This window comes from Peromyscus californicus, unplaced genomic scaffold (assembly GCF_007827085.1).
Source record: "Peromyscus californicus insignis strain IS unplaced genomic scaffold, ASM782708v3 Scaffold_12__1_contigs__length_115047231, whole genome shotgun sequence".
Lineage (NCBI taxonomy): Eukaryota > Metazoa > Chordata > Mammalia > Rodentia > Cricetidae > Peromyscus > Peromyscus californicus.
In genome coordinates this window covers 63,756,979-63,784,096 of record NW_026294413.1, presented here as the reverse complement: position 1 = coordinate 63,784,096, position 27,118 = coordinate 63,756,979, and the positions used below count along the sequence as shown (strand labels likewise).

Sequence of the window (27,118 nt, the reverse complement as noted above, 5' to 3'; positions counted from 1 at the left end):
AAGAGCAAGGTGCACAAAAGTGATGGTAAACGTCCCCTGAGTGTGATGATGTAGCAAGCTCTTCCTTATACACAAGGCCTGGGAAAGGCCCGCCGACATGGCAAGAGACCAGCAGCAGGACAGTGAGCAAAGCTGAGTCGGCAGGCTTTGCATCTCTTTTAAGGACACTAAGGATTTACATCATGCTTGTATACAACGTATTCAGATCAATATCAACCCCCAACCCCCCTCCAACTTCTCCCACCTTCCACCACATCCCCCTCCTAACTTCATGTCCTCTTTCATAGTTCAATGAGTCCAGATTGGTACTGTCCATCTATATGCTGATGGTGTAGGGCCATCTACCAGGAGTAACTTCCTGAAGGGGAACTCTCTCTACCCCAGTAGTTTTCAAGTGCCACCGCTCCTCGACTAGGGGTGGGGCTTCAGGAGCTCCTCCTCCACCTAAGATGGACTGCCCACTGGCTTGATCTTGTGCAGGTCTTGTGCAGGCAGCCACAGTCACTGTGAGTCCACAAGTGCCACAGTCCTGTTGAAGATGCTGTTTCACAGCAATTCTTCCCAAACCGAAGCTTCTCCTGCCCCGTGGGAGGACTCCCCGTGCCTTTCTGTGATCAGCTCTGGCAGTGGCAAAAGGCCATAGCCGTTCCAGCAGTCCCAGTGTAGCACGGTCTGCGGGTTGTTCTGGGATTGCTCTGCGCAGGCTGAAGTGTTAGAAACGGACTGCCCACTCCCTACCATTTTTCTAGGAAATGTGATGGGCTGTGGCTCCTCTCACAGCATCTTTTTGCTTTCCCAAGGCAGATACTCAGTTCTGGATTCAGCACAGACTTGACTCTTTGAGTACAACTATTCTCTCTAATGGACGTGGATTCTCCTGATGGATCATCCCTCCAGGTTTTAACTGCTAGAAGGCTGCCAGCCAAACGCATCTAGCTCTTTGACCTCTAACTTGGTCTCCCTTTCCCCTGCTCCTGTTCTCTCTTATCCTCTATTTTCTACTTATTTCCGGTTACAACTTATTGTGCCATGTTGACATGTGGGATAAATAATTCTTTAGGACTACAACAGGGTGGCTGTGGTGGCAGACACCTATGCTCTCAGCACTGGGAAGACTGAGGAGGAAGTCTTAAGTTCAAAGGCAGCCTAACTCATATAGTAAAACTCTGTATTAAAAAAAGGCTACGGTTAAATAATACGATAAAATAATTTAAAACATAGGAATAAAAACCAGTATGCACTGGGTCAATTTGTTAACAGATTTGGTCCAAAGCTGGGACACAGAGATCACATTATCTAATTCATCTCTTCTGGATCTTGTTATTTCTAGAAAACAGCCCCCCCCATAGAAATACTGTGAAGGTTGATGACACATTTACAAGCCCTCTTGAAAGCAAGGTGGTCTTCAGAGGGAACTCCTTTCTTTGATGTTTACTGGATATTTTTAGGTTGTCTGTCTCCAATCTACCTAGAGTTCTTTCTCATCTGCCCCTCAAATTGCATGATCGTACAGTTTAAAGGTCAACTAAGGATCGCAGAATGACAAAGAAAGTATCTAAATTAATACATTAGAGCAGTGAGAAAACAAATGTAGCAAAAAAGAAATGAAAAGCTCACCATGTTAATAACAGCATCCTTAGGCACATTTATGAAGATTATCAATGATTCTATATTCCTACTTCTAAAATATGTAAAATACGTCATGTTTTATGAATAGAAAAGGACTAACATGGGAAAGCTTGTTTCATTTTCTGTTGAATCTTATTTTCAATAATGGCTTTCTCAATGTTGAATTAATCAGTCACACTCACTTTATCACACTGTGTTGACTTTGTGTCTCTGAGACAAAATGTCAAGGAAGCAATTTTTAAAAGGAAAGATTCACTGTGGTTCATGGCCTCAGAGATTCCTATCCGTGATCTCTCAGCTCTATTTGCTATTGCCTGAGGCAGGGCAAAGTATCATGGTGGTGGGAGCATGGGCAAAAGAGGCTGCTCACCTTGAACAATGGTGTAGGGAGTAGAGGGAGATATCAGGAACAAGTTATTCCCTTTGGAATCATACTCCCAGTGAACTACCTCCTCCAACCAAGCTCCACCTCCTCGAATCCATTAGTCAGCATCCTCATGATCCAACAACCTCGCAACATCAGCACCATCTGCAAACCATACCATTGGCATGTGAGTGTCTTTTGTTTCCTTGAAGTAGACATGGAGACCATTTATTAAGAAAGAGAAAGCCCTCCCAGGAGTGGATGTGGGCTAGTGAGTGGGGAAAGGCCTACACTCAAGAGCCAACAAGGAATTTGAGGGGATATGCTTTATCCAAAACAGAGCACATGGAATGCTAGGTCTACACTGGAGCTGTGGTGAGGAATTCTATCTGGAAGCATAAATATTACAGATTATCAACATATTTAAAACACATTTCTGCCAGATATTGTGGAACACACCTGAAATCCCAGCACTTGAAAGGCCTGAGACAGGAGAATTATCATGAGCTCAGGGCCAACCTGGGCTACATAATGAACCCCTATATAAAAAAGCAAGCAACCAAATAAGCAAAACCACAGGGCTCACTTCCTCTCTAAAGCATGCACACTCTCTGTCCTACCTGCCATCCTTATTTTTTGCTTTTGAGTAAAGCAGAAACTCACTTTAAGGTATTTCTTTAAAATCCATTTGAAATGCTGTCTTTAATAAGAGGTACAGGGTTCACTTATCCTGTTTGACAGTAAAGCTTCTACCTTCCAAAAATCTTTTAAAAATGCTAAACACAGTCTCCAGAAATACCAGGAAAAGCTCTATTTCAGACAGTCATATTGATCTATGTACACCAATATCCTGAATGTACCACAGTCTCAAAGCTGTAGACCACTGAAGTCACAGGGCTTTGATCTGTTGGAAGGCCCCAGATTTCTCAGCATGGACATATGGAAAAGCAAAATAAATATCTCCATTTTTACTGAAGTTAAGGCAGTCAAGCAACATTGGAATATTGTTCACTATCCATCACCAAGTGGTTCGAATCTGGACTGAGATGTTACTGAAGTTTACTGCCAAGTAAAGTTATTTTAACTTCACACTTGAGGCAAATTTGAAATCTCCAGTGACAAGACCAAGTGACATGGTCTCAACCCAGTGAAAAGATTACCAACCGCTTAGATTTGCTCATAAAAGGCACAGGTATACACACACAAGGGCTTTTTTTCCTAATGATGCTGAATTCTTCATGAGAACAGTTTGCCCTATGGTTTAAGATAAAATTAGGGGAATAATAAATAAGATACTGTTCCAGTAGGCGTTCCTAAAATTAATAGTCTACTTTATATTTTCCCGATACAAACCTTTTAAAGAGGAACAGAAACACAAATCAATATAATGCCATCAGTGCATGTTCTGTGGGGGATAAAAACCACAAGATCCATTATCTGTACAAATAAGGCTCTGAGGGAACAGAAAGTCCTACCCCACAAAAAGCAAGGAGGGACCTGTGCCATCCATTCCAGACACTTCTACCATACTTTGGGTAAAGATGATTCCAGAAGAAATCTTTATATACAGCATCAAGTATTTTGTTGTAGCAATAGAATGTGAACCAATATATATATATAACCAAGAGAATCCAAAGCATCCATCCCCATTCATTTTGTCAACAGTGTGCCTGTCACTCTTTAATACTTTATTTCTGCATCTAAATTGCATGCTTTGGAAGGCAAGATGTACAAGCAAGCTTCTTGCCTATTTCTACCAGCATCAACGGGTCCCGCTTTAAGACTATCTTCCTACAAAGACTCTTGCATAGCACACACCTAGTCAGTTGTAGAATGAAAGGTTTCCTATGCCCTGAAACTACAAGGTTTCAAATATCTTCACTGTTAAATGCTAATAAATCTTCAACAGCATCCAGCAGATGAACACAGAAGAGCAATGCACCCCAGTACGGAAGAATGTGTAGGTCCCAGGGAGAGTATTTGGGGTCCAAGAAAGTTTAATGTAGCTCTTTTCCCCTCCACTCCCATCACTCCCCAGGGATGAGATGGCATCCCATAAAATGATACAGGAGCTTTCCTTGCAAGAGGGATATGTTCATGATAATAGAACCTGTTCATATTCAACACACACACACACACACACACACACACACACACACACACACACACACTAAAATTGGCGATCATTTTCTTTTTTGACATATCTAAGCTCTCAAATCATAAAGAAATTATTGGAATGTGAATGTGGGTCAGTGGTAAAGCGCTTGCCTAGCTTGTGCAGTCCTGGGGTTCCTTGCCCAGCTAGGCAAAAAGGCAACCACCTTCAAACCACGAACATGAGAGTATCCCTGACCTTCTGCCTCTGTGGCAAATGGATGATAGATAGGTCTTAGTTTCACCTATAAACTTTTCCAAAGTCCAGTCCTTCTCAAAGGGGACAGTCAGCTGTCTATCTCCTTCAGGGCTTCATCCTCTGCCTGGCTCGTGGCTGCTAACTGACCCATCTGGACTACCTGATAACCCAAGTTCAGGCTCTGAATGGAACTCTCTGACTCTCCTGTCCTACAAGAGAAGCTAAAATCCCTCAGCAAATCAGACAAGGCCCTTACCATTGAGCTAAAAGTACTCCAAGCACACAAAGATCCCTAAAGGATCAGGGATCTGGCAGCTATGACTTAAGCTACCGTTTCTTGAATTATCCACACATTTGAAAGGGAAAACATGTAAGGAAAACAAATGGCTGAAACATGGAGAACAACACCCTTCCACCTGTCCACCTAGGCACCCCATTTTCCTCCTGGGGACTCACATTTAGGGGTTCCTAAACAATGAGCACAATAGTTGCTTTCTTTAGATTGCAGTCCTCTGTGTCACTACAGCGACAGCCTACTGCCTACTCCAAGTCGTGTGTTACCCCTTCCATAGCCCGGATTTGAAACCTGAAAATGTTTCCCGGCCATGAGAGGGAGTCACATGACAAGTTCTCGTGAAGGCAACAGTAACAGAAATGACCCTCTGGCCAGGTGGGTTGAGGTCATCAAGCTCTGCTTCTCTCCATCTCTCCTGCTTGAAGGAAAGAAATGTGGTAATTTTGGATGAACCTTGGGGTACCAAAGCCTGCTTGAAAGTGAGCCTCCAGGAGACCTTAAATTACCTCACTGAAAGGAAAGATCTGTGCTCAGTAACTGACCTCCCACGAAACACACCACCATGAACATATTAAGTGTTACTCTACCTAACAGTGGGTCAGTGACACACACACACGAAAAATGAGAAAATACTTGATACCTTTAGACTGGTGACTTAAGAATGACAATAAATAATAAATTTTGCAATGAATAAGTGGAAATAAGTAGCCTCAGAGATTGCCACAAAAATATAGAAGGCACTTTCCTGTGATCTTAGCACTTGAGAATCTGAAGAGAAAAAAAATTGTGAGTTTAAGGTTAATCTTAGTTTCATAGTATGATCTCTCTCTCTCAGCAATTGCCCCCCCCCACACACACACACACATACACACAATGGACCGGTATGATCTTTAGAAACAGAAACAAATATACAATAAAACCCAAAACTCAGTTCTACTCTTGGACTGTATCATACAAACACACTTTAAAACATACAAAAAAAAAAAAAACCACCTATGTCTAAGTATCACTGAGTTCTGATCACCAGAACCCACATACAGCTGCACGGGTAGCTCACATCTGTAATCCCAGCACTCCCTCAGAGAGATGGGAGGTGGAGACAGGGGAATCCCGGGAAGATCATGGGTCAGGTAGCCTGGTGTGCCCAGCAACAAACAACAGCTGATTGTGTCAAACAATGTGGAAGGCAAAGACTGACACCAAAGACTGACCTCAAATACACACACACACACACACACACACACACACACACACACACACACACACACACACATACACACACACGTGCATGGACCCAACTGTGCACAAAGATAACAAATTTCCAACCCTAAATCAATGCTTTTAAAAATAACCATCCCACAGGTTTACCAGGCAAATGCTTAGGCCAAAATACATTACTGAGATCAATAAGATGTGTTTTCAGAAAGCCCTCTGTATACTTTCAAATCCTTAAGGAATGTTTTCTGTGTGTGTTCTCTATTCATAAGGTCTGTCTGTTTAAGTAATGCAACAGGTAAAGAACAAGCCTTTTAAAAGAGAGCAGTGATACCTGCTGTGATGATGCCATCCACCAAGAGGTGACTAGCAGAGCCAAGGTGCCTCTAGCTAGAGCTTGAGGTATGCTGTTTGTGTTTTCAGCCTTGAAAACTCTGAACTAAATTCACCTCCTGCTTTGTACACCAGCCAGTCTCGAGTAGTTTTCTACAGGTACAGAAAATAGACTGGTGCAATATTTCTTGCCTTTTCTAAAATCCAGAACCTGGATCTTATATCTTATTCGTGGCTTTCTAATAACTGCTTCATATTGTCATTTGTAACTGGTGGGACTCAGGTAAGGATGATGGAGCACAAGGATCAGTTCTAGGTGCTATATCATACAGAAGAGGGGGTGTTAACTTAAGGGGGAGGAAGAGAAAGAAGAGGAGGAAGGGGAGGAAGAAGATGGGAGGAAGGAGGAGGAAGAGGAGGAGAAGAGGGGATGAGGAAGGGGAGGGAACAGGAGGAGGGGGAGGAGGAGGAGGAGGAGGAGGAAGGGACTACTCAGCTATCTCCTCTTTGAGACATGCTGGACCCAAGTTTTGGTAACAAATGCCTGTGTACACTTGCTTCATCTCCAAAGCATCCTGAGGCAACCCACAGAGTCACTGCAGGCTGTCTTGACTTGCTCACTTGCTTGGTTTCTGCTGCGCTGAGATGGAAGTCAGCGCCCTGTGTATGCTAGGCAAGTACTCCACCACATGCTCAGCCTCCAACCACTTTTACTTTGTTTTCGCTGCCATCAGTTCCCAGTTCCATGCAGGTAAGAAGTGGTATGACTTGCATAATTTTTAAGTTGCCACATGGTTAATTTCTTTTTAGAAGAACAGGAAAAAGCACAAAGAATTCTAAAGATTCTTAGCCAGTAACATTGCTTGTGCTGTAACCATGAGGACCTGCATCCATGTATAAAAAGTTGGGCATGGTAGCACATGACTGGAAAACCAATGCTGAAGGAGCAGAGACAGGAAGCATAGCCTACCTGGTGAGATATAAACCAATGAGAGAGCCTGTGTCATAAACCAGGGGACAGCACCTAAGGATTGAACTCTAGCCTCTATATATACATGCAAATACACATACGCATATGAGTGCATGCACAGAGAGAGAGAGAGAGAGAGAGAGAGAGAGAGAGAGAGAGAGAGAGAGAGAGAGAGTTCTCTGCCAACCTAGAGTATATCATACTTCACACAGTAAGATCATAAGTCCTGGAAGTTGAATCCGAACTTTAGAAATGAAAGGAAAACATAGTCAAAACAGCAAGGCATCCCCATGTGTGGTAGCCTACAGAGGCTTTCTAGTGAGAACTTACTCAGAGTCAGAGAATCTGAGCTTGCTTTACCCAGCAGGGCTGCATAAGATCATGATTTGGCCATGGGCCTGTTTACCAGGTGTTTGGAAGGGTCTACACTTGGCTGTATGCTGTGCTTTGATCTTACAAGGGGGAGGTCTTTTGCCTCTCCTCTTGGCATATTATAAAAGGCCCTTTTGAATAAACCTTGAGACTGTTGGGTATTGATGCAGGCCCTCCCAGAGCTATCCTGTGTCTCTGTCTTTCTTACCATCTCTTTCTATCTTTCTACCTAATATTTTCTTATCCCTCTCTCCTCCACCTAAGAACCCTTTGAAAGATGGGAACAAGTCTTCCACAGTCCCCCACAGATGGCACCCCGAACATGAGGCTTAGGTACAGAGGATAGAAGAGAGGGGGCACTTCGGGTTAAGGGGGCATGCCTGGTAATGAATTAAGTTGAGGCAGTGATATTCTATTCTTCAGGAGTAAAATTGTAAATATAAAGCAAATAGTTAAAGTTAGGCTGTAGCAAGTACCTCTCTCTATGATTCTCTCTTGTTTCTCTCTCTCAATCTCTACCTATCTACTAAATTAGGTCTAAAAATGGTAGTATAAGTAAGTCATAAAAGTTTTGTGAAGTTTAGTTTGAGAAATGTAGGCTTAGGTATATTAGGGTAGAATAGGCTTTAGGTGTAGGGATATTGTGAAGACTGAGGTATAATAGAAACTTAAGGTAGAGTAGTTTTTCCCCCCAAGCACAGATGGGACCTGGGACACAGAAAGCAGTGTCCAGGACTGAGCAGACACTGCAAACCTGGCAGTCCGAGAACGAAAAGCCACTTCGGAGATTGCCAGATTCAGAAAGCAGCAGCAGAGCATGAGTGGCTGCCACAGCCAGGTGTAGGGAGCTGAGACCCTTGGGGCATCATCATAGAGGCAGCAGACACTGAGAGCCAGCACAAGCAGCGAAGGGTTCTGCATGCTTTCTGTCATGGTGGGGCAGTGGCAAGGATAGCCCTGGATAGACATGGCTTGAGGCTGTCTTGACAACTCAACCTTGACAAGCCAAGATGCCCTGCCACAAGAGAAGGCATACAGCAGGCAGCAGAGGCAGCTTCAAATGCAATGGAGACTTCGGACCCCAGTGGCTGGAGTCCTTGGTGGCCAGAGCCCAGCAGAGATGTCGGGGGTGAGGCAACAGTGGTGAGCAGCAGACGCCCTACAGAGACAAGGCTACTGCCTTGGGCAGAGAAGCAGCATCAGTGGCATGAGCAGCTGAGATGTGCTGGAGCCCATGGAACTGCTGAGGTGAGGCAGAGCTGAGCTCCAGGATGAATGGCAGAGAAGCACTGGAAGCCAAGAGCAGCCTGGGTTCCCAGTGGCAGGATGGGACTGAGCCATGGAATTGCCCTGAGGGTGGTGGCATTTGGCCATGCAAGCAGGGCAGCGTGTGGAGGACCCCTGGCAAATCAGGTAATGGAACCAGGGTACAGTGGCTGCTACTGGCCAAGGCTGGGTTTCCCCCTGGATCCAGTGTTGCTGAATGAGAGCCATAGCTCATAGCAATGGGGTGTCATTCAGCCATGCAGCACGAGGCATGAAGGAGCCCTCAGGGCCTCAGAACACAGGGGTCCTGAGCAGATGTGCTGGTTACAGGAGACACAGACCAGGGCTTAACATAGCCAGCAGCAAAAGCTGTGCAGTTTGTTTGCTGGTGGTTCATGCTGGCTGTACAAAGAGGTCTTCCTCAGCCAGCTAACAGCTTTTGCCCTACAGCAAAATTTACTAGGGGAAGGCTAATTGAAAGTGCCTCTGTAGCTGAGAGTGAGGCTGGTTTGAACTGGGTTGCAGGCAAGGAGAACTGCAAAAAGTTTTGGTAATAGGACTCCTCATATTTGGAGCTTTTGCTTAAGAGTCATTATGATTTGGACAGCTATACAAAGACTTCAAGGCAGCTGATGAGCCAGGCCCTTATCTTTGGCTGTCAGTGGAATATTAAGACTGGTATCAGAACTGACTTTTTGAACTTTTGTAAACCTCAGATATGGGACAATGTTGATTTTACGTACAGTTTTATTTAACTGTGATGACTTGTAAACTGTTTTGTGGAACTGTTTTGTGTAAATATATACTTTATTAACTGGTAACTCATGAACTGTTTGTGTAGAAATGAAAATGTTTTGTGTAGAAATGGGGAAATTTGTTTTTTCTACCCAGGATCAAAATGCAGCTTAAAAATTTATAAAGAAAAGGGGCGTTAATATTTCTCAGTCTCTTTAATTTAAAAAATATATATTTTTTTCCTTTGAGAGGATTAATGTTAATTTGTATTAACGTACCTTATGTTTTGTTACCAAAAAGTGTAACTAGTTCTATTAAGAAATTCCTTTTGGATGTTTGCTAAAGTTTGTAAAGTGTAAATAGTTCTATTGAGAATTTGCTTTTATATATGTTTGTAAGAATTGTAATTGAGTACAGTAATATTCGTGTTATAATTATGATGTTAACTTGTTAATGTTAATGGTGATGTTAAGGAGTCTTTAGATTTGATGCAGCTGCATCAGGAGTTTACTGATTTATTTGATGAGGCTGCATCAAGTTTACTTTTAAAAAAGGGCTTGGTGCAGCTAAGACTGCTATAGACATCTTAGACCCATTCAAAAAGGCCATTCCATCTTTATCATTCTCTACTCTTTTACTAGGAGGCCTAGCAGTCATAAGGAGCAGGAGTATTGTTATAATTATTCCAGCTATTTGCAAGCTCTTAGTGGAAAAGTGACTTCAGAGCTGCATAGAGTTAAGTTCTGCATGCTCCCCTGCCAGAGGCTGGTAATCAGAGATGGGTAAGTCCTTCTCACTAGCTGTCAACCTAAGACAGAGTGCACTTGGCAGGAAGTGTATCTCAAAGACGGGTAAGGCTGTCCAGTGAAGAAGGCAATCTAAGACAGGTATAGTCCATCTGAGGGGTCTGGGGGCCCCTTTATATTATTAAGAAGGGGGACCTGTCAGATCCCACAGAGGCTTCCTAGTGAGAACTTACTCAGGGTCAGAGAATTTGAGCTTGCTTTACCCAGCAGGGCTACGTAAAGAGATGATTTGGCCACGGGCGTGTTTACCAGGTGTTTGGAAGGGTCTACACTTGACTGTACAGTGTGCTTTGATCTTGTAAGAGGGAGGTCTTTTACCTCTCCCCTTGGCATATTATAAAACGCCCTTTTGAATAAACCTTGAGGCCCTCCCAAAGCTATCCTGAGTCTCTGTCTTTCTTTTCTTCTCTTTCTATCTTTCTACCTAATATTTTCTTATCCCTCTCTCCTCCACCTAAGAACCCTTCGAAAGGTGGGAGCAGGTTGGAGCTGGACTCCCACAGACTCCCACACCCACGGATATAATTTTTAAAGAATTTGTACAAAATTCTTTATAGCTATGCAAGTTTAAATCTTAAAAGTTATGTGTGCCCTTTCATGACCCAGCTTCCTGAGAGAAGGCAGCCCTTTCGGTTGAATGTGGGGTTGTACTCATACAGCCAGCCACCTGCTCTGATACCCACTCCCACTACAGTGTACCCTGGATACTTCCTGAGACTACCTGTGACTGTGTTTATTAGAGCATTTATCTTTACAGATTAAATATCAAACCTACTTCAATTATCACCCCAACTTTTGTGTTTACAAGATCATATCTACAAGCACATCCCTTTTGCCATGTGATGATCCTAGAGATATCACATTTGTGTAGAGACAATATATAAAATGTTATCCAGAGACATAACTCCCTTGTTCAGCCTTGCCTCTGCTCTAGCCACAGGCACTAAGGGTCCCCAGCTCATTGTCTCTGGTCACACACCACCCAGCTGTACCATACCACCTGCTTGCCCCTGCCAAGACTCTTTTTCTTCAAAGATTTTGACAAATGGAAAAGAAATGAACCTAAGAAAGAGCTCCATGCAGCTGTTGACTCAGATTTCAAAATGATATCCATTCTGAGATGCTCCCAAATTGTAGCTGCGAGGATGCACATGTGACTGGGTTTATCCAGAAACCATCATTTCATCCTGAAACACAGTGAATCTACTTATTCAAGACCAGCATGTACAGCTGATGTGGCATAAGTGTTCATTTCTCCTAGAATTACGCATGTTACCTGTCTCAATTCCTTGATCCTTTCAAGATCATCATGACAGTTTGTTAGAAAATGGAGAATTCTAGGACCTGTGTGGGGCATGTGGCCCTGGCACCTTATCTCAGGATGCTCCCACCAGATTACAGCTCATTTCATGCTCCATTTCCTACCACTTCATTGTTGGGAGCCGTGCAGCTGAGTTTTAGACCAGTATATGAGGGCTTGTCCAACAGGTTTCCAGATGAGGCAGACGCCAATGAGGATGGTCTCACTAGGCAAGGACCAGTGGACTTTAGGACAGTGCAGAATACTGCTGGGACCACACGGCCTGCATGCTCTTTTCTCTCATAATATTGATGATTCTCTTGGAGGTATTAGTGTCATTTTATCAATCATGCATGGGATGGATGTAGTCATTCCTGGAAAGCCCATTTTCTCTCAAATATTTTCCCCTAAAATTCTTTGGGAGGATCAGAGGCAGATTACTCCCATTTCTGTAAATATGTTTTGAATGGGATTGTTGTTTTTGAAAATACATGCCTATGTCAATCACCTTTTCGTGATTGTAAAGACAGGATGTATCTGGCTCAATATTTGGCCAAGTTAGCAAAATGGTAAGTATTGATTTTGGTTTAAAAGATGTAAAAATTCTTTTTGCCAGAGGTTAATGTTGGAGGATGGGGAAAGTTTGCTTGTTAGTATGGAAAAAGATGCTTGTTTTTGATGTATAAATAAAGATGGCTGGAGCTATCTGGGGCCGGCCACTTGTGTGAAACTCATCTGGTGGTCAGATGAGTTCATCAAATTGCACCAATGCTCCTTTCCTGTCTCAGGACCTGAATCCAGGCTGTGGTGGGACCGTGGCACTTCATCTTCTATTCCTAATCCAGTATGTTTCCTAAAGCAAAGGATGTTTGAGCTAAGTACCTTATAGTTGATGGGTAACTAAGAATCTGGCCATTGGCTCCCAAGAACTGCCACCTGTTTGTCTATAACAAGGTGGATTTTAAAGTTTTTGTTACATTTTTATTTATTTTGTGCGTGCGTGTGTGTGTGTGTGTGTGTGTGTGTGTGTGTGTGTGCGCGCGCGTGCGCGCGCTATGGGTCATGTGTGGAGGTCAAAGGATTACTAGGTCCCAAGGATTAATCTCCTACCTACAGGGCTGGCAGCAGACGCCTTTCCCCACTGAGACATCCCGCAGCCTTCTCTCTGTGTGAATCTCAACACCCTCCTCACTCAGAACACAGCTTGCCTGATGAAAGGGTGGGCTAAGCATTACTGCGACTCTTTGTTCCTGGTTTACGACCTGTCCCTTCCTTTACCTCTTGCTCCTTTTCTCTCTGACAGAACACACAGCCAAGGGACCCTGGAAAACTGAGCAGCACAGGAGACACAGGCCACATCTGCAGATGACTAAGTGCCAAGTGTGACGGAGTTTGTTTACACTTTAAAAGGTCCTGGGAAGGAAGTCCCGTCAACGGTGAGCTTACACAGGCGGTAGAAAGAAGAGTTCGGACTATATGAGGAAGTCTTCCCTCAGGCCGTCACCCCTTTGCTCTTGAGTGAAGAGATAAAGAGAGGGACCAAAATCCACAGCAAGGACAGAGCCCTGCAGCTGTGCCTCGGTGACCCACACAATGATAAAGGGGAAATGGGAACACTGTGTGCTGCGTGTCTTAGAAGATGCTCCATGGTGTGGTAACTGATCCCATTCCTCAACCAAGTCTCTAAGCTAGTGAAGGGGTTCAAGCTATGCTGTCCCCAAGATGCTTACTGCATCTTGACCTTGAGAAACCAGAGAAGCAGGAAGGTCACTCTGACCTCTCCTGCCCTTCTCCCCCTGTGGCAGGCAGGAAGAACCCTCATGGGAAAGAGACTCTTCCTACAACCAGAAGAAAAGGAACTCCCAAAGAATCTGAACAAAGAGCTCTTGCTAATTCCACAAATTCATTACCCTCTCATTACACTTTCCCATCCAGTCATACTTCTCCACGACCATCCTCAACTCCATCAAACAATGTTTCAAACACACACGTTTACTGGTCTTTATTACTGAAGGCTCCTGTGTCATGTATATGTGTACGCTTTGCTCTTGTTGTTCTGGCTTTTGTTATGGGAACCTCAGCTGTGACTCTAGTGACGAGCAAAGAAGAAATCTTTGCTCCTCTACGCTGCACAACCAGTATTTTCTCCATGTTTTAAAATGAAGTTGTCTGGATTTGAGTGACCAGAGCTGCGGGAGCCAAGGACACCAGATGTTAACTAAGAATGCAGGCCGCTGGGGACAAACGCCTGAAGTCTCTGCATGACTGATGACAATGGGGTTTTGAAGTCTTCAGTCATGTGTCCCAGCTAGGATACAGGAGCCTTTCCAACATGAATAACAAGCTCACACATGCAGCCTCACAGGTGGTTCTGATGCACGAGCCCACCCCCCACCCAGCCAACTGTATGAAGAACTGCTCCATCAGAGAGTGTGTCCCAGTTTTATCACAGAGCCTTGGTGGCCCTCTAGCACAGTGACTGTTTAATCCAAGGACATAATGCCAAAAAAAAGGGGGAAATGTGAACTTAAGTAGAAAACCATGAGTACTTGAGATCACACTTTCCAGGTCTTGGTGTCTCACTGTCTTTTATGTCTATGAACTGAAGATAAGCAAAGGCAAGCAATTTGTTCTTCTCTACAGAGAATGAAGTGCTATGAGGTGTCTGTTCCATTTATTGCCCCCTTGTCTTCTATTCTGTTGAAGAAGCCACATTCATTTCAATATTCCTGCTCACTCCCTCTTTACACTATCTCCATGAGAGTTATGATTCCCTGCTAGAGACAGAATCCAGGTTCGCAAGCATGCTAGACCAATGCTCTAACTCCTGAGCTACATCCTCAACCCAGCTTTAACAACATATCCATTAACACAGCATGATGCCAGATCAAGAGGAGGCACACACAGTAAGCAGCCTGGCCCTCAGAGACCAGTTCTCAGTGGAAGCCTTTAGTAGGAGCTTCCACTGAGCTGTAGGATCTGAAATCCTTCAAGGAAACTTCATCTGATGCCTCTTTGACATAGGCCCTTCATGGTTCTGGAACATGTTAGAGGCACTGTTACAGGAGATCAGAGTTTCCTACTGGTGCACACCTAAGAGTTTATCTTCATAGGACGTTATGTGCTAGGCAGGAAGACACTGGCTTCCTAGTCACTGATGGATCATCACGGGCTTCTTAAAGCTCAACACCTAAGGGAAAGAGCTAAGAAAGCCTGTTAAAGGAAAAATAATTATTAGTAGGGTGTGGGGGCGTGTTAGAACTGTACGGGTTAAAATCTGCTAAGGTATTACAAATGAAACAGAGAACCAGTTAATTTTTCTTGTAGACCCTCAAAGGGCCCATTGACCAATACCACAATAAAGCTGAGGTACCACTGTGTCCAATGTGGGTTGCCTATTCCTCTATGCTTAGAAAGTCTGGTGCGATATTTTTAACTTGTTTTTACATTTATTGGAGTTTAGGGGGAAGACATGTGCGCACCATGGCTCACAGATGGAGAGGTAAGGGGACAATTTGTGGGATTTGGTTCTCTCCTATCTTGTAGGTTTCAGGGTTGTTGGTTGTGGTGGCAAGCACCTGTACCCACTGAGCCATCTCAGGAGCCTTAGATGCTTTTATTCTGTGTGTAGTGGCTGAAACTGACTTGAGACTTGTTAATGAATATGTTAAATGAATGAACATTTGGTGAACATCTATGCTGTGCCAGGCACTCTAGCATAGAAAGCAGTGTTTCTCAAAGCAGATGGTGAGGTCTCCTTGGGGCCAGGCTACTGTGCCTCCTCGTGATCCAGCACCCCACTGTATTAAAAGATGAATTCCATCAAATTGTGTTGAGGATGTAGCTCAGGGGTAGAGCATTTGCCTCACATGTATGAGGCCCTGAGTTTCATGTCTGGTCTCACACACACACACATACACACACACACACACAATCTGAATTATTCCCACTGCTTGCTTTAAATGCAGATTTTTTAAGCTGAACCCAAATATAACAATTCAGAAATCAAATAAATATTAATATATTCTGAAGACTGGGACCCACTGAAATAAAATAGTTCTACTAACTGGTCAAGATCACACAACTTGATTATAGGCTCACCAAATTTGCTATAAGGGGATCCCATCCCATCTGTACCATGGAGTTCATAATATTCATCTTTCTTGCCTAATGAGATCATATGGTTGTCAAATGGGATGACTGTCCAAATGATCTGTTTCCTGATTGTAGATGCAACGTGAGCAGCCACCTCACATTTCTGGCACCAGGCCTCTTTGCCATGATGGACTTCATCCTCTAACTGTGAGCCAAAATTAAACCCAACTTCCTTCAGATGCTTTTTTTGGGTGTTTTGTACCAGTAAATTTAAAAAAAAAAAAAAAGTAGCTCATACAAAAAGGGAATAGGAATCAGCACAGCCCCCAAGTGAACAATGGTGGGGGCTGGGCACACAGCTTCAGCGGTGCAGATGGGACACAGTTGTAGTCAGGGCATATTTTAAAGGTAGTATGCAGTGTCTATGGCTGAACTAGGCTGAAAACGAGAAAAGGCCATCAAGCACAGCCTAGACGTTGAACTCCATGGTGGGATCCATGTTGGTAGTGGTTCGAATCACTGGTCAATGAAGGAAGTAGCTATGCTGATTTAATAAATTGTTAATAAATGACTTAATAAAATGTTCAAGGAACCCAACACCATCAGAGTCAAACATATGAGGGTGAATCACATTCTGTGCACGGGCTCTATACCTAGAGCTGAAATCGCAACTCAAAGGGGAAAACTTGGGAATCATCACGGCCCTCACTGTCTGCTTACGGTGACGGATTTCTCAGAGAACATCTCTCCTTATTTCATTTGGACTGACAAACCGCCATGCTCTTCTGCCTGGCGCATCTGAATTATGTGCTTCCCTTGGTTAATTATTTACGAAGTGCCTGTCACATGAGACTGTGCTACTGGCACCCAGGGAAAGGATTCATGAAAAGACAAAATACCAGCTGGGAGGTGCTGAGGGCACAGAAGGAGAGAAGAACATATAAATTAACCAAGGACAGTGCTCCAAAGACAAAGGACCCATTTGGCAATCAGCCACAAACTAGGCAATAAAATCTGGGATCCTTTGTACTCTGAAACTTTGAAGAACAACAGAATTACCATGTCCACTGGTCTTATCTGGTATGTAGAAAGCTTGAAATGGGAAGGTGGAGACTCCCATAATGGAGTGACATATGTAAGAGGAATCCAGGGACTGGCATATGAAATGTTCAGGCTACTCCTGGGGTTGAGAACAGCCACCCTGATCTTCTGACCTGGAGTCCTTATTCTACCTGCTTGGAAGCTCAGACCCGTGGTGACATGGACAGAAGCACTGGGTCCACACATGGCTCTGATCATGACAAGTCACTTGGTCTCTGTCGGTCAGTTTCCCAGCATGAGAGGTAAAGACAGACACCCATGTATAAAGTTGCCTCCGGCTCTAACTAGGCACCCCTGGCATATTCCAGGGTACGTTCTAAGAATCCTGTGGATGCCAGAAATTGCAGGTGATTCTGAGCCCCATGTTTCATCTGCTCACTCACACTATGATAGTCTATTGCTAAAATTGTTACATATTATTAATCACTGCTCTCTTAGTGTGCCCAGCTTATAAACTAAACTTTGCCAAACTATGACCCTCCATCCCACATATGGATATACCTAGTTTATTAAGCCAGTCTTCTCTATCAATATAACAATAACCTAACAATATAAACACCTTTGTAGCATGATAGACACCAACATTTGGGACACATATGGCAGGGTCTATTACTCCTGACTGTGTACAAGACCCTGAGAAGGTGAAGGGGTTTGTGAAAACTCATGTGTCTAGCCAATGGGAAGCCATGCAGTAGCTGCCATATTGTCCCTCTTCATCTGGGCCCCTCTCAGACTGCTGTGTTCCTCACAAGAACCAGGCCGTGTGGCAGCACCTTGGATTTCTGCTGCTGGCTGATGAGGATACAGCATAAGCCACACCAGGGACACCCTCAGACCGGCAAATGAAACTGCTGTGCTAAAAACTTACAGTTTGTGTAGCCCTGCTGCTGACCGAATGAGAAGTTTCAAAACACTCAGGATGGTGCTATAAATAAGTCATTGTCACTTGTGAATACTGTTGTGATGGACAAAGAGAATAATAGTACATGGGAGCGGGGAATGAGAAGCATCCTCAAGGACAGTCAGCACCACAGAGATGCTAAGAACTCATCACAACAGCTGGGAGAAGCTTCTAAGGCTGGACAGATGAAGGTATCAATTGTCACAACAAAGGAAAATGATTGAACAAATGACCGTGAGAATTTGAATGTGAGCTTCAGACACAGAGTTGGTAGAATCTAATTTTAAAAGTGGCCAAAAGTAGAATCTCTAAGACGATGTTGACCCAGTCAACTGCTGAAAGTATGTAACAGAGATCCAAAGCTGGTTGAAATGCATAGAATAAATAAGTGCAGGTACCAGCCCCAAGTGAATCTGCAACACAAACTCCACACCTGTATATCTCAGGGAAAATCATGGTAAGAGGTGATGGAAAGAGCGTAAGAGTCGGAGGCCCAGGACCTCTGCTGTCAGACCGTGTCCCCTAGACAGGACAAGGAAAATGCACCCAGGAACTTGCAACAATATGATTGCCTGAACAAGCCCAGCAAGACATCATCCGTTGACACTGCAATATGGAGATGGGTAATTCCACATGGCCCCACCCCTAAATGAAGAGTTACAGGTTATCAATAGATGCTAAGAGAGAGAGAATCAGTTACCTCCAGAGACAAACTCCCACATAGGCTCTCCAATGCCAAGTGGTCATCCCTGGTCACATGTACATAAGCTAAAAGGACTCAGCTACACACACACACACACACACACACACACACACACATATATATATATATATATATATATATATATATATATACATGTAGCATTATTAAGTAAGAAGAGATGATAAATTTGGCAGGGGGATGTGGGAGGAATTCGTTCAAGTGGGAGGGAAGAGTGGAGGGATGTAGATGCAGCGCGCATGTCTGAAGTTCTCAAAAATAATGACTAAAAAAATGAACATCTTTCTAAAAGTAATCTCAAAGGCAAGGCTACCCTGCTGAATAAGCCCCTTGACATTACAGTTAAAGTTTTAAGAGAGAAAAGTAAAATGCCATTTTGGAAAAATAAACCAACCCACAATTTTTAAAAGATGCTTCAATCATCCATTTCCTCAGCCTCTTTCAAGGTATCTATTTTTACCATCGCGTTCTTATTATAATTCAATTATTTCCTCTGGGATTTGGGATTAAAATCTAGATCTTGAGTCTTAGATGTCCAGTGCCCCATCCTGTTTCTCATATTTTTCATGCCTAAGCCTAATTATGCTCAGGGCGATATCCAAATACCCGAGACCATCTCCTTCCTCCCCTAAAGGAAATGAGACCCGGTGAGTTCTTCTTCTATAAATAGACACAATAGACATTATTATGAAGCCTGCAGCCATTGTTTTGATATCTCAGCAGATAGCGTGCGTCACAGCCCACAGGAGATGAGAGCCCGCTGGTCTGGCCAGCCGTGTTAGCCCTAGAAAATACTGTTTTCAGGACAAGCTGGACAGAAAAGAAAAGCAAACAACATAGACTGTGAAACTACAAGCTCATGAAACATGTGGATTTGCAAACTCAAAGTGAAGACTCTGAAGTCGAGCATCACAATCATGCTTTATCCCAGCGCGGTCTTAGAACCCGGGCATTGGTGCTGAGAGTCCATTGTTTTCATTTCTAAGTGGTTCCTTCTGCAGCGTTTTAAGGGGATCTTGGTATTTTTTTTTTTCTGCATCTAAGATCAGAAATTAAAAGCTAAAGATGCAAAACTAGTTTCCTTGAAGTATCCAATCAAAGAATGAAGAATGAAGATTTGAGGAGTCCCTAATTTAAGTCTAACCCCATAGGCAGCACTAATTAATGAGATATTCCCATGATCGTTTACAAGTTCTTGCTTTGCTATTTTGAAACCTAGATACAAAGGGCTCTTTGTAGTAACTGAAGAGTCAAGAGTCCTTCTCAGGGTGAGTGCACCAGCTCGCCAGAGAAAACCACACAGAGCTCCCTCCCACTGACCCCCTACAGAAAACCACACAGAGCACTGACCCCCTAGTCTGGCAGGAATGCAGAGCTCAGAAACAGGTCACTTGGGATCCTGAATTAAGATTTTAGTACCAAGGCCGGGCGGTGGTGGCGCACGCCTTTAATCCCAGCACTTGGGAGGCAGAGCCAGGCAGATCTCTGTGAGTTCGAGGCCAGCCTGGTCTCCAAAGCGAGTTCCAGGAAAGGCGCAAAGCTACACAGAGAAACCCTGTCTCGAAAAACCAAAAAAAAAAAAAAAAAAAAAAAAAAGATTTTAGTACCAACACAGAGGGAGTAGTAACATGTTTGACCAGGAGGGACCCCAGTGCCACGTGAATAAAATTAGACCTAGTGTGAGGACCTTGCAGCAGCCAAACCGGCCCACACCCAGGACTGTCCATGTCACCCTGGGTAAGAACACATGGCAGAGCACAGATCCGCAGCAGCAAAGGCAGGTGCTGAGGCTGGCTGCGACACCGCAGAGGCACCGCGGTGCACCATACAAGGAAACCAGGGCTCCCTTTATCCGCTACAACAAGGGTGAAAACAACTACCAAATGTCATCATGAGGAAGAGCTTCAAGAAGCAGTGTTTTTTCCCTGTGGAGGCACGTTTTCAAGTTCGATGCCCAAGGGATGCTGATCTTCCCAAGGGCCGCATTCGTTAACTCTTGCCTCTGCACCAGAAGGCACCCGGGAGCTCTAGAGAGGTGGGGGAAAATGGGGCTGGAACAGTATTCAACGCTAAAAGGAAATAAGCCATGAAAAGACAAAAGGGAAACGTAAATGCGTGTTACCAAGGGGAAGAAGCCAGGCTGACAATGGCAGTTCACAGCAGGATTCCAACTCTAGTGTTCCAGAAAAGGCAAAACTATGAAGACACAAACACAAACCAGGAGCTGCTGCTGGGGCTTGCCAGAAGGGAAAGGAGAATTATACAGGGCAGTGACTTTTTTTTTTTTTTTGGTAGAGAAATGTTCCATGCGATGCTGTAATGGTGGGCACATGTGCTATGCATTTGTCAAAACCCCCAAAACGTACAGAAAACAGGAGTGAACCCCAGTGACAGCTATGAGACCTGAATGATTTGTGATAACGTTCATGTTTATTATAAAAATGTACTATGAGCTGGGGAGATGGCTCATGGCTCAGTAGTTAAAGTCTTGGCACAAGCCTAAGGACCAAAGTTTGGGTCCCCAGCACTCACGTAAACAGTGGGAGAAGCAGTACGTGTGTAGCAGGAGGGGATGGCGGGGAGGTGGGGGCACACAGATGGATCCTTGGAGCTCACGGGCCAGCCAGTCCAGCTGAATCACTGAGCTCTCAGTGCAGTGAGGGATCCTGTCTCAAAAAATAAAGTGGAGGACAACAAAGGAACACAGCCAACGCTGACCTCTGACCTCCACGTGCATAGATGCCTCCGCCTGCGTAGATGCACATGCTCCTGCACACAACTGCACACACGTGCATGTTTGTGCATACCACACACACACATAAATTCACCATTGTGATTTGAAACACTACTAGAGGGGGAGACTGAAAAGCAGTAGAAAAAACTCTGCATTCAACACCTAAATTTTATTTATTTGTTTGTTTGTTTATATACTTATAGCTGCCCTAAGTGCAGTCTGAGGAGGGAGAAATGAGAAAATAACAATGCTGGAATGAGGGTTAGATCCAAAGGCTGGAGCATTCATGAGGAATGATGGAGATGGCTGGAAGAAAGAATTGACAAGTGACTGAGCTGGGCCAGTGACAGACTATGACGGGAAATACCCTACCATGTACATTAGTTCCCTTTCCATTGCTGGGCTAAAACACTACACCAAGACACCTTATAGAAGGCAGGCTTTCTTTGGGCTTGTGGTTACAGAGGGCTAGAGGCCATCACCATCATGCTAGGGAAGCATGGCAGCAGGCAGGCATGGTGACTGGGGCAGGAAGAACAGCCGAGTGCTCACATTCCAAACCACAGGCAGCACACAGACAGTGGGCCACAAAGGGTGTGTGGCTTTTGAAACCTCAAAGCCAGCCCCCAGTGGCATACTTCATCCATCGAGGCCATGCCTTGTAAATCTACCCAAACAGTGCCACCAACTATTAAAATGGCTGAGATCTACAGGTGACATCACACAAACCTCTACACTATGTTTACTTTTTAAACCTGTTCAAACAATAATTTATTCTCTCACATAAATTGAGAGCTTATAGAGTATGCTCTCAGAAATGAACGATTCCATGGTGCCTCCTTTTGTGAGGTCCTAAATATCACAGTCCACGTCTTAGACAGCTTGGTACCCCTGCCACGGTGCTGGTGTGATGTTGACGTATTTGATTATTCACAAGGCGAGTAACTGGGATCTCTCTGGGAATCCAGGTAGAACTTTCTAACAAAATGCAGGCAGGAAACCTTCCCTGATGGGAGACAGCCTCCTCGACTTTAATATAGACAAGGAAGCCTTCCTTGATGAGAGACAGCCCCTTCAACTTTAATACAGACAAGGAAGCCCTCCCTGATGAGAGACAGCCCCTTCAACTTTAATACAGACAAGGAAGCCCTCCCTGATGAGAGACAGCCCCTTCAACTTTAATACAGACAAGGAAGCCCTCCCTGATGAGAGACAGCCCCTTCAACTTCATTCACTTTCTTTCAGATATTTTATTGCTTTGCCCTCTGAAATTTCTTACAACAGCTTATCATTTTTCACACACTGCTCTTGTATAATCCTCTTCTAAATGAAGCAAATCCTATTTGCCAACCTCATAGACATTTCTCTAGAAACATTATGAATGGAAGTTCTAGGGAGTAAGGTACCAGGCAAATAAATCTACAAAAAGAGTCATAATTGTCTCTATAAATGGACAGAAATACCCTAGAGGCCCCATTTAATGGTTCACTTCAATTACCTGATCATCCTAAAGTAATTCTAATTTCTCTTACAGATTATATTTTAGCACTCCAGCAATTAATGCAAATTGCATTTCCAAAATAACTACAATTGGAATAATTTGACTTTTAAAAATGGTTTCATTTATTTGTCATGGATTTTATATGGAATGTCCCCCATAGGCTCACATTTTTGAATACTTGGTTCATAGCCGATGGCTCCATTTGGGAAGGTTGTGGAAACATTAGGAGGTGGTTTTGGAGAAAATGGATGTGGTGACCTTGAGTTTTCACGGTCAGCCCTCCTTTCTGTCTGCTCTACCTCCCACTCTGCCCAGGTGTGGAAGCCAGCAGGGCTCCCCAGCCTCCTCGGGGAGGCTGTACTCTCAAACCATAGGCCAAAATCAACCTCTCCTCCCATACATTGCTTCTTGCAGGTAATTTATTGTGTAAATGAGAAAAATAACTAATAAAGTCAGTAAAAACTCTTAATGATGAGGAAGGATCTCAGGAGCCTAAGGAGGCTCTTCCTCAAAATTCTGGGCATAGGCTGAGAAAAGAACAAAATGATGAGGCTTCTGGAGCTCTCCTCCTTTGTCCTCCCAAGGACACAGCTTTCTCCCTCCTCCAGCCCCAGGGGATTTGTCAGTGACATAGTCCCTCAAGGGCTCCAAGCTAGAATCAGTTCACATCTACAGGAGTAGGCATTTCCACAGAGATGTGGGTATTTCCAAAGGGAAACCTGGCTCTAATAATTAACCTTAACCTTCTCAGCTCAAACTACACATAATCATGTTAACCTTGGGTAGTAACCCGGTGTTCTATGGGAAGGAGACAGTTTCCTCTCTCCCTAGGTTACACCAGGACAATAAAGCCAGCAAGACAGAGCCAGACATCCATCTGCAGGTGGACAGAAAGTACTCCTCACTGACTAGCTCTCTTTAGTCACGTAAGGAGGCATCATTCCTAGACAGTCATGGGTCACAAATAATTCATCCTACCTATGAAGACACAGCCCACTAAGTCCTAAGATGAGAATAACAGGTAAAATCGGGGTCGAAAACAGCAGCTTGCATTTATTGTACATCTACTGGATGGGCCCAGTCTTGATTCAAAAGCAGAAAACTGACTGCCTCTAGCAACTTAAACTTAGCATTGCCCAGGGAACTGTGCAGTCCTTCAAGCTCTCACTTTCCTTGTCTAGTGAACATCTATTGTGTGCCTGTGCATCTTGGTGTCTGTATACACATGGGCAATATCGTGGCCTTCAAGTTCACTTTGGCAAAAATCCATTCTGCACTTTGTTGAAACCCAAATACAAAGACATCTTGTGTCATCTGAAGTGGGCATCCCAGAAAGAAAAATGTACATTCAAGATGGAGAATTATTTAAGTTTCTCTCTGCTGTGATAAATTAGCTGACAAAAGCAAATCCCTGAAGGTAAAATGATTTATTTTAGCTCACAGCTTGAGAACACAATCCATCATGGCGTGGACAGTGGGCAGAAGGAGGGTGAGGCAGCTGGTTATATCGTGTCCCCAGTGGGGAAGCAGAGAGCAATATGGGCTGGTGCTCAGCTGGCTTTCTCCTTTTATTCAGTTCCTAAATCCAGCTCACAGGGTGGGGCCACCCAGACTCAGGGCAGGATAACTCTTCTCACTTCATTTAAGCCCTTCTGGAAACACCTTCAGAGACACATTGAGGGGTGTGTTTCCATAGTGATTCTAAATCAAATCCAATGTACAACTATACTACACTGAATGGACCGAATCTCATCTGGTCCAAGTCAAACTGACAAGTGACATCACTTTCATCCAAAGCATCAGTTACCCGACGATAGGCTCCTTCCCATAGGCATATGTTGTCTTGACTGAAAATACCAGCACGGCGTGAGTCATGGGCAGTCTCTTCTGGAACTATGGATCCAACCCAATCATGCCTGGTATCTTTAAGTGGTCCTTAAAATTATAAAGGCTAGGGAATTGTTTCTTCCCAGCAATGCTATGGCTAATCCCAGAATCCGGGAAGAGTAGTACAGACAGCTACCATGATCCTTGCTATCTGAGGGGCAATAACCCTCAGGCTACCTGACAGCAAAACCCAAATTTAAGCCATTGCTTACTGAGTGGTCAGCATACAATGGCATTGTCCAGTTTAAAAGATCTTACATGGGATGGATGATGTGTTTTCTGAAAGCGTTGACTAGCTTCTCAACTCTTTCACCTGGTCCTCCAAGAAGGAGATGGGCACAGAAATGAAATGGGCAGAAGAAGATGTCCAGCACAGACTCGATGCCAACCACCCAGGGCAAGCCGACTCCACACTAGACCCAAACGCCGCCGCCGCCGCCGCCGCCTCTGTGAACCTTCCTTGTCCTTTCTGCACTCCAGATGCGGCATTCTAGGGCTTTCTTCGGATCTCCCACTGCCAGGCATGCAATCTGTCATATTCTCCCACCAGGAAAAAAACCAACTCCCGTACAGTTCATCTTTGAGCTCTTGGTACCAATCCCTCCCTGGAAGACATGTCCTCAAAACAAATGTGGTAAATGAATGGCTGGATTAGTCATGACTTTACAGGCCAGGATCTAAGTGAAAAGTAGCTTGCTTTATAAAAATAAAAGTGACTAAAGAGGCTGTGTACCTATAGGTAAATCACCTTTTCCAGTTTCCCCCAGAACATTTCCTGTCCAGAGTGTGCACTTTGAAGTATAAGATGCTGCACAGACCTGAAGCACAGTGCTCACAACTGACACAGAACATCTTGATATTTCATTCCTAACAGAGCATATGAGGACTGATCATGATCCAAAATCCATGGCCCTGAAATTATGGCTCTGACTTGGCTTACCTATTGGTTTATCAGAATCCTCAGAAGGCAAGACACAGACAAGCGCTAGCAGTTTCAACCTTCACCAAGAGCTGGACTCCCCTAAAGTCTGGAGTGATCCAAACAGAAGGAGCAGGTACACATTTACAGACCTTCACTCCCCCTCGTCTCCTCCAAATCCAACCCCCAGTCTCATTCTCAGACCACCTGCTGCAGTCTCCCTTTCCCTCTGTCCCATCTACAGCAGATCATGCTGATCTGCTACAGCCTTCCTCACCTTCCCCAAGCATTCCCTGGGAACCCACCTACCAGCCACACTGGCCAGGGAAGCAGGTAGACATCTTCAGATCACTCTCTCTCCTCATCCCTCCAGTCTCATCCCTAGCTCTGCTGCTACAGACTGACTGTGGTCTCTCCTCCCTCTCTGTCCCATTCTCAGGAAACTAAGCAGATCCTGGTGGCACACCCTGCTCTTCTCCCCGGAGTCGCCATCTACTAGCCCATCTCCACCCTAAGTGTCAACCCCAATACAAAGAAACATATTCTATCCAGAACTGGCAGAGGCCACATCTGGCAGGATCTCAGAAGCATTCCCTACCAGGCGACCCGCAGCCACTACACTCTCTTAAGAACCTGAGAGAGCAACAGAAACCAAGGAATGGAGAACTCATACAACAAAGACAGAAACAGATCTCAGCACCTAGAATTACTGTCTTTCCAAACCCAGATGTTTAGATGTCAGCATGATAACACAACAGCAGCCATGACAATACGTCTCCACCAAGACTCAGCAACTGCACTGCAGCAGGACCAGCAATACAGCTGAAACACGTGACAAGAACCTCCAAACAGCATTTGTGAATACACTGGAAGTCTTTAAATAGGTAATTAACAAGTTCACTGAAGAAATCTATGGAACCTCAAACCAACAGTGAAGTAAACTGGAAAAAAAGCACAGTTCAGGACTTGCAAGTGGAAACAGAATCAATAAAGAAAACCCAAACTTAGGAAAAACTGGAAATGAAAATTTGGGAACATGAACAAGGCAAGCTTCATCAACAGAATACAAGAGATGGAAGAGAGAATCTCATTCATTAAGGACAAGATGAACATGAAAGACAAACTTCAACCTCAAGAGGTTAACCTCACCCAAGAAAACACAGGGAATAAATAACCCTAGACCATCAAATCAAAAGAAGGGAGGGAAAAAACCCACACAACAGCAAAATAACAGGAATCAGCAAATACTATTCATTGACAACTCTCAACATCAATGGTCTCATTTCGCTAACAAAAAGACACAGAGTAATAAAATGGATTTGAAAACAGGAATCCTGCTGCTGCACCCAAGAAACACACCTTAACATAGACATAACCTCAGGGAAAAAGAGTGGTAAAAAGTATTCCAAACAAATAGACCTAAGAAACAAGCCAGTGTCGCTATTTTAATGTCTGACCAAATAGACTTCAAACTAATCAGAAGAGATAGGGAAGGACAAGACATACCCATCAAGGGAAAAATCCACCAAGAGGACATTGCAATTCAACCTCTATGTACTACATACAAGGGCACCCAAGTTTGTAAAAGAAACACTACTATATCTTAAATCACATGTAGACC

At 44.1% G+C, this 27,118-nt stretch overlaps 1 protein-coding gene across 3 annotated transcripts in view; it reads right to left on the bottom strand.

Moving 5' to 3' along the window:
- Atp8a2 (ATPase phospholipid transporting 8A2) overlaps positions 1-27,118 on the bottom strand; it is a 563,932-nt gene that overhangs the window by 501,704 nt on the left and 35,110 nt on the right. Inside the window, exon 1 of one of the 3 annotated variants that reach the window (XM_052733061.1) lies at positions 2,000-2,133. The exons of the other annotated variants lie outside the window; for them this stretch is intronic. The gene's annotated coding sequence lies outside the window, so the exon portion shown is untranslated. Of the gene's footprint in view, positions 1-1,999; positions 2,134-27,118 lie in introns of those variants that run through there. 3 annotated transcript variants of the gene reach the window in all.